Here is an 8,783-nt window from a genome sequence, read left to right on the forward strand (position 1 = left end):
GTGTGATGGCCCAGGCATGCCTTGGGGGACTTTTTGGGCTTCCCTGGAGCCAGAGCCAAGCCCTTACGTCTTGAAAAACAGACTATTTTATTATACAATGTCCCTTTCATTCCTCTGCCATATATCAGTCAGGCCATGATATTGACTCTTTTGCAAAATTGTGTGTGAGGTGAGTTATGTCAGCTGTGGTTTCCATTTCAGATGGTACAGGAAGCGCCCCTGGCCTGAGAGGGGGAAGGATGAGGGGTCAAGTCAGTGACCCAGGATGCCCCTCACCCGGGAACCTTACGAAATGCTGGTGCCCAGGCTGCACCCCAGGACACTGCTATACATGGTCCGGGAGCAGCCTGAATTGGGCTGGGGGCATTCTCCAGGGCAGGTGAGGTAAAGAGTCCCCGGGCCGGATGTGTTCAGTCCCGTCGGGGAGGTTACCTGGGCTTTCTCGGCCTCCATTTCTCATCAGCTAAATGGGAACGAGATTCTAAATGTGCCCAAAGCTACCCACAGACACTGGGAACGGCTGTCTTCATCCTCCCTCCAGTCCTGACCTGAAGATCGTCGGAGGTGACAGCCTGCCCTCCTCAGGAGCCTACCCTGGGCTTCCCATTCCCTCTGTCGTGGGGGAAGGAATTCAGTTACAGGTGGCCGGTCTAATTTGGCCGTTAGGATGATTGACCACTAGGAAAATAGAGCCCCAGTGTAAGTAGCTCTGTGCTGTGAGGGCCACGGCAAAGGGCCACGGCAAAGGGCCACGGCAAAGGCCCACGATCCTTGGGGACGAGAGGACCCAGAGGCTGTTTCACCCGCAGGTAAATCCTGCAGATGGCTGCTGGGTGTCTTTGGGGAGAGGCTGGAGCCAGTCTGCAGGAAAGGAGAGAGCCAGCCCTCCTCCGCTCGGGAGCAGTCCTGGAATCTCTGTGCTGCTGTGCAGGAGGAAATGGGAGTCCCTGTGCTGACTTAGCCATCAGCATCTGAGGGCATCTGGCTGGGATCGGGGAGAGAGCCAAGGGGCTGAGCGGCGCTGAGGTCCCACTCCTCGCCCTCTGTTCCCCCTCCCCCACATGGCTTCATCTTTTTGGTGTTGGCCTGTTTGTGAGTTTGGTAACACCTCCCCAGGTGTATGTGAGTGGGAGCAAGGCTCCTCCGACAGAGTCCTGCCTTTCGGCCCAAAGACGCCTCCCAGTCCCCCTCGAGGCCCGCCCTGCTGGCCACTCTCCCCCAAGCCAGGCAAGTGCTGGGGAGGGCCTCACTTTTGCCCACAGGCAGCCAGGCCTGGAGAGAAGACCCCCTCCCCAAAGCCCTTCCTGAGCTCCAGGCCCAGCGAGGGACGAAGGGATGGATGGCATGAGGTCCTCTCCCGGCTGTCACGGTGAGCATGGAGCCGCCTCTGCTTTCTCAGCAGTGCCTGGCTGGGCCCGTTCTCGGCTGCCTTCTGTGTCTTGTGCAAAGAAAGAACCCTTTCCAACGTTTTATTTACAAACTGAACATTACATTCAGGAAAACACCGCTTTTTCATCCACAGCTCTGAGAGTTTTCACCAATGCATGTGGTCATGTAACCATGACCATAAACAAGATACAGCACACGCCAGCCCCCCAAGGAGCCCCACACCCCAACAACGGCAGCCTGAGCTCTGCGCCGCCCGCGGAACCCGAGGGAGCACAGCCTTCTGAGCCGGCATGGCAGGGCAGCTCCAAGATGCATGCCTTTTTGTCACCGAGTAGTATTCCATGGCAGGGGCGGGCCACAGCCTGTTTATCCAGCCCCGGCTGAGGGCCATCTGGGTTGTTTCCTGTTTTTGCTTAGTCACATTCTAAAAATTGGTTTTGCATCCCACAGCCACCAGCTCGGGAACAAAGCCCCTTACAAATGAGCCACTGCAGGTTGACATCCGGGTGATCCTGGAGATCCGGGAGGTGAGGCTCAGGGACCCCCAGGCACTGGCACGTTCTCAACCCCAGGCCATCTGGCCCCAAGCTCCTGCCCAAAGCTGGCAGGCTGGGGGCTGCTCTGAGGCCCAGCTGCAGCCAACTCCCCAAACCCTGGGCCATTTATAAGCGGGTGACAGAGGCCTGGGGTCCGGAGAATGCCCAAGGAGGGCCGCTGTCTCTGTGAGCCCCCTCACCTCCCCATGTGGGTGGCATGTAAGGGCCACCCCTGCCTTGCCCCAGCCCCTCCAGGGGAAGGAGAATGCAATGACAGGGTTCCCAGCCAGGGATGAGCTGAGCCCACCCCAGCACAGGGCCCGGGTGGGACTCGGGGAGACTGTTGCGGGCAGCATGCCCCTGTTTCTCAGCCTGTCAGCCGTGGTCTGAGAATCCCTTTGTTCCCGAGGGAGGGGACGGCTGGGCTCAGGGGTGGCCGTGTGGGTGGGGGCGCCTGGCCGGCTGGCTGCCCTTGCGTCTCCGCCACCCGCCAGCGAGGAGATCACTCAGGCCATGATACGATCGCTGCGGGACAAGCGGAAATTGGAGTGTCCCGGATGCTTGATCGAGGCAGCTTTCGAGCTGCGGCTGCAGGGACATTAGAAGCCAATGTAATGGCCTCATTCAGCTCCCCTCGCAGCCCCGTGACCTTGGACAGCCTGAGAGTCTGTGTGCCGTTCTGATGAAAAACCAGGAGTTAGGGCAGTGAGGGAGGCTGGCACGAGGGCTGGGTGGCGGGCAGGGGCTCTGCTGTGCTGCTGTCCGTCTGTCTGTCCTCACTGGCTTGCAGGCCACCTGCCCCCCCACCGCGGGCCATCCATCCATGCTGGCTCCCTGACAACAGAGCCTAAGGACCCCAAAGGGACAAAGAAATCCCCTCCCCAGGGGATCCTGGGTGCAACCTGTGGTGAGGAGGCTGGGGCCTCAGTTGGGGAGGGGAGGGACTCTCACGGAACAAAGGGTTTCCCACCTGAGCTCCCACTGGGGACTCCAGTAGCTCAGCCACCTCCGACTCCCCCGGTGGCATCTGAGGGCGCCAGCCCTCCTCTCACTGTCCACAGCCCCCTCCAAGCCCGTTTGACAAATCAGCTCTGATGAATAGTGCCTGGGCCTCATCAGAGCATTTGGGGGCTCACAGCCCTTCTTCCCCCCAGGGCCCTGGCAGAAAGGCCAGCAGGGTCTGAAGCCTCGTGAAAGGCCCGCAGAGCGGCCACCCCCTCGCAGACACACACAAAGGCATTGCAACCTCAGGTTGACCCCGGCCTTGAACCGAGGGCTGATGGAGGTGGGGCGGGGCTGGGGGCTGCCCACCGCTCTCCCAGGCTGAGAGAGGGGTCTTCCTGAGGTGCGGGCGGCATTGCCCAGCAGACCCAGGAGATGAGGGTGGGGGGAATTCAGACAGGATGGCCCTGTCACTGCTTCCCCTCCCCCAGGCCTCCGCTGGGCTGAGCCTTCTCCCAGCCCGAGCCCCCTCTGTTGGGCTCCTCCCACCCACACAGTCCAGGACAAGTGGCTGGAGCCGCTAGAAGCCAGGTGGACTCCTGCAGGAAACTGCCTGGGAACCTTGGCTCTCTCAGCTCTGCTCTGTTCTCCGCTGGCCTCTCCTCGGCCTCCCCTAGGATGCTGGAAGGAGGGTCCTCTCCTTAGCCTCACCTGCTCCAAACACAGCTCACCTCCCAAGGTGAATCAGACCCTCTTGTCCCAGTCTTGGGAAACCTCCAGGCCAACCTTCCACTCCCTGAGCAGAGTGACCCTGATCTGCTTCCTGCAGGTAGGAACAGGCAGCCCCACTGAGGTCAGGACAGGCAGCCCCACTGAGGAAGGACAGGCAGCCCCACTGAGGAAGGACAGGCAGCCCCACTGAGGTCAGGACAGGCAGCCCCACTCTGAGGTCAGGATGAGGGAAAACCAAATGCACAGTGATAACAGCCGATGGGCACAAGGCTCTTCCTAGAGGATGAGCTTTTCGATGTTGTGATCCTCACAGCAACCCCAGGGGGCAGGGGTACCATCTTTTCAGGCCAGAACACAGAGACACCGAGATGTGAAATGACTTTCCCAAGATCACACAGCAACCCCCAACAGCGAGCTTCGGAATCCTCACCATTATCATTGCACCCAACCGTGAAGTCAGACAGGCCCCACCTTCCACTTTCTGGTTTTCCTGCTGCTTCCTGCTCCTTTTTAGAAAGTGATGAAAGGTCCCTTTTCCATGATGGGAATACTGAGGCATGAAGGGTTAAATTGGCACCCTGCCTGGCCCAGTGTACCACTACTCACATCCCATGTCCCTCTTTATCCCCTCAGGGGACCCTCACTCCGCACCACATTGCCATCACTTCTACCAGAAGGCTTGGATGGTTCAATCCCTGCCCCAAAGATGATGAGCCCTAGAACCCTTATCTGCATATCCTCATCATTCTTATTCCCAGCATGTTGCACAGCAAACTGCATGAAGTAGATGCTCAAAAATACTGCCCTACCAGGCCACTCCTGGAGTTGCAGAGAGACCACCCTCCAGCTGAGCCAGAGACCAGGTTCTCCCTCCACTGGCCCAAGGAGGGAGGAGAGCAGGCCAGGAGGTAAGGGAATTCCCTTTACCACATGCTCCCCAGGGCCTGGCTGAGCTGGCTGCTCTGCCTACATCTCCCCTCATAACCAACGGTGAGTCAGATCATCTCCCCTGGTTACAGATTAGGAAAATGAGGCCCAAACAGGTGAAATTACTAGGGTGCGATTACTTGGGAACAAGAGGGAGCCCTGGGTCTTGACACCACCCCACACTGGCTCTCGTGATATGTGACACATAGCAGGTGCTCAGCAAAGCACTATGGCTTTCTATCATAGGACAGAAAGCCCCTGAAGACTATTCCAGCTGCAAACACTGCCCCTCACCCATCCCAGAGGGCATGTTCTCAGCCAGTCCACAAGGGCACCAGCCGCCCTTGCCCTATGTATTCAGGGTTGTTCAAAGCCCTGTGGGGTTTTTAATCATCCCCCACGTCCACACAGGCATGATGTATAAAGTGGGTCTTAAACGCCACCACCTCCAATCAGCAGATTAACGCAGGGCCTTGGCAGCATCCCCTGGGATGTGCGTTTGGTCCTGAATGGGTCGCCCTTGAGCATCCCTGCCACGGTGCCAACAGTAACAACAGAGACATGCCATCCCCTTTGAGGGCTTGGGGGCAGCCACACCCTTGCCAGGCCAGAGGGCGGTGGGGTTGTAGCTTCTAAGAGCCCTGGAAAGACAATGACATTGCTGCCCACAGTGGCTGTGCAATGTGGCCTCCTCCACAACCCCAGCCAGGTGGACTTGGGGTGCGAAGCCAGTGAGGGCAGGAGTTTGAGGCTTGGGCGAAGCCCTCGGTGGCGGGGGATGGGGGGAGCAAGCCCAGGTGCAGGGAGGGAGGGAGGGAAGGAGAGAGGGAGGGTGGGGGAGACTTACACCCTCCCCGTTCTGACCCCAACCCTCCTTCCCACTCCAGGATGGTGCCAGTGGCAGCCCCATCTCCCAGCCCTGAGCGGCCGTCCCCACTCTCTTGGGGCCTTCCCATGGTCTACCACCTACCTTCTGTTTCCACAGCAGCTAAAAGGCCAGGGAGGAGGCGTTAGATCTGGAGGCCAGACTCTGCTGATGGGCACCTCTTGGCCTCAGTTTCTCCATCTGCAAAATGGGTGCCTATGCCACGAGGATGTGATGTGTTTTCAGTGAGGCACAATAGGTAAGAGTGGTGCAGAGCTCAGGAAACGCCCCAGCCCCAGGGCCAAACCCGCCCTCCTCGCCATGGTTCTCACCATCCTCCCTGCCACCCAGAGCTCCCCTTGGTCACCCACAGGTCCTGGGCCCCCCACCTCTTGGCACGAGCCACCTGAGCTCTCCTCCTGAGGAGAAAGGGGAGCCCCTGGCTCCCAGCTCCACCACCCAACCTCTCTCCATCCACCAACCCAAGTCTCAGCCCCCAACTCCCTGCAGCTTTGGAGGCCACTGAGTGCTGGCTCTGGCTCACTTCTGCTCGTCCACAGGGCCCCGCGGGCCTAGCCCTGCCAAGTTCAGGCAGCTCCAGCCCCAGCATCCCCAGCAAGGGAGGCCTCCATGCAGCCTCGGCCTAGTTGGCCACACACCAGCCACGTGGTTGGGTTGGTTTGTGGCAGAAAGGCTGACGGGCCAGAACTCAGGGGGTGCTGGAAATCTCTACCGAGCAGGGCGAACTGGCTCCGACGTGGCCAGGAGAGCTCCCTTGGGGGCCCCTCTCGGGGGTGGAGACCCTGCCACGCTGGTGTGGGAGGTCTGGGCCCGAGGAACACACCCAGTTGCTGCAGACCTCAGAGCTCTTTGACCTGCTTGTGCCCCAACATGTACCAAGAGCTCCCTTGCTAAATAACTTCCCAAACAGCTTTCTAGAAGATGGTTGGCAGGGAGAGTTCTGGCAGTGTCTGAAGAAGACAAAGGAAAGCAGAGACTCGGTGTTGGCCAGGGCTGCCGTGACCCTGGGAGCATTTTGGCCCCTGAAGGATGATTGCAACGTGCTCACAGGCGACACGATGAAGAAACTGGGAGGCACTGAGGCTCAGTTTCCAAATCCCCCGGGATGCTCATTCCAGCTGCCAGGGAGCCTCTGCGGCGGGGGCTGCAACTGGGGCGACCCCGGGGGCTGCGGCCCCTCAGCAGCAGGGCCATGGTCACCGCAGACAGCCTGGGACCCCCGCCACCAGCATCCTTTGCCTGGGCCTCTCAGAGGCGAGGTCTGTACCAGGGACCCACGAGCCCCCCTGCCAGCCTGGGCCCTCTGGGTGACAAGATCTTCTCCCACTGACCCTCCAGCAGTAAGTTTGATGGGCAGTTCTGCACCTGAGCCCGTGTGGCGGCCCCCTCCGAGTGTGTAAATGTCCTTGATTTTATGCAGGTCCTGGTGATGGCAGTCAGCATCTGGAGATGTGGCTGGCTTCCTTCAGTGTCTGTAAGAATTAGCCCCTCTGCTAGTCCTCAGCTGGCTCCCTGGAGTTGGGCTGGACTTGCTCTAGGGTTAGGGTGACGGTGAGGGTTAGGGTTAGGGCTGAGGGACCCAGATCCTAGCATGCAACACATGTTCACTGGAACTTGCTTGAGGGCAGGAGAGACTAGAAACACCTCCTGAAGAAAGGCTGGTGTGGGGTGATCCACTGTTTTGTCACCAACAGGGCCCAGGCTGGCAGGGGGGCTTGTGAGTCCCTGGTACAGACCTCGCCTCTGAGAGGCCTGGGGAACAGAGGCTGGTGGCTGGTGTGGGGCAATTCACTGCCGGCAGCTCAGGGGCACCAAGAGCTGGCCACCATTTTGTCCATGGGAGCTCGGGATCCTCATCACCTAGGCCCACTGATGCATGCCTCTCCCAGCACACATCGGGTGGGGGTCTTCCCTGCCTCTGTGCCCAGCCCCCACCTCCCAGACTACTGCTTAAAGCACTCAGTGGCAGCAGGCTCTGGCCAGCCTGTGAAGTAGGACCTCCTCCCAGGCTCTGGGCTCTGGACCTCCTCCTGGGTTCTCCTCTCAGGTCACTGGCCATGGGCACAGTCACCAGGGGACAGGCACGGATCGGTGCACCCTCCCCCAACAGTCCTCAGCCCTGAGCGCCCCACCTTACAGGGCCGTGAGCCCTGACACCTTGGGCTTGAGCCTGAGTCAGATTCCTTCTCCTCAAAACCCATGCCGGGGGGCCCCCTCCTGGAGGGGCGACCAGTAGAAATTCCCTATGGCCACCACGCAGGCTTGATAAGCCCCAGCCCCATAAGCCAGAGCCACCGCTCCTCCTTCAGACAGCATTCTGGGCAGCCCCGTCTCCCCAAACTCCCACTCAGGCGGGCCTCAGCTCGGGGCCGGGGACAGGGACATTTCCCCTGTAGGCTGCTGGGGCCCAGGACCCAACCCCCCTGGTGCATCCTTCACACCCCAGCTCAGAAAGTTCTCTCCCAGGGAACACCCGCCCTACCCAGCCTCTGGAGCTCTTGCCCACGCCTCGGCTCCACACTGCTCTTCCGACAGCCTGAAAGCACGGGCCCCGTGGACAGAGGCTGCTTGCTGCTTCTCACACCCCACACTGTCCTCCTCTCCTGTGCTGGTGACAGCGCTACCCCCCGACCCAGCAACTCTCAGGTAAGCCACACCCAGTGTGACAGGGTGCCCAGGAGGGCGTCACGGGGTTGGCAGAGCCAGATGGGGAACAGGGGCTGTTTAAAGAATGGGAAGACAGGGGAGGTCAGGTGTCCAGCATGGACGTGCTGCTGGGAGATGCGGGCAGTTGTCCGATTCAGCCTGTAGGCTGTTGATGCTGAGGTGGTGAGGGGGTGGACAAATATCTGGATGGCAGGGTGGAGGTCAGAGGGGGAGAGATGCCGCGGGGCTATCGCCATAGGAATGGTGTTTAAAGGGACTGGACTGTCAGCTGGGCGCGGTGCCTCACGCCTGTAATCCCAGCACTTTGGGAGGCCCAGGTGGGTGGATCACCTGAGGTCAGGAACTTGAGACCAGCCTGGCCAACGTGGTGAAACCCCGTATCTACCAAAAATACAAAAATTAGCCGGGTGTGATGCCTGTAATCCCAGCTACTCGGGAGACTGGGGCAGGAGAATCGTTTGAACTGGCGAGGCAGAAGTTGCAGTGAGCTGAGATTGCGACACTGCATTCCAGCCTGGGTGACAGAGCAAGTCTTTGTCTCAAAATAAATAAATAAATATAAATAAATAAATAAAATCAAGGGACTGGACTTGGAAATCCTGGGAGAGGGCGTAGATGGGGCTTACCCCAGGCCATCCCAGGTGAGGAAAAGGCAAAACAGCCATGGAAAGAGACTGAGAAGGTGCGGCCCATGATGCAGTGGG

The sequence above is a fragment of the Cebus imitator genome, unplaced genomic scaffold, assembly GCF_001604975.1.
Source record: "Cebus imitator isolate Cc_AM_T3 unplaced genomic scaffold, Cebus_imitator-1.0 Scaffold486, whole genome shotgun sequence".
NCBI classification, from domain to species: domain Eukaryota; kingdom Metazoa; phylum Chordata; class Mammalia; order Primates; family Cebidae; genus Cebus; species Cebus imitator.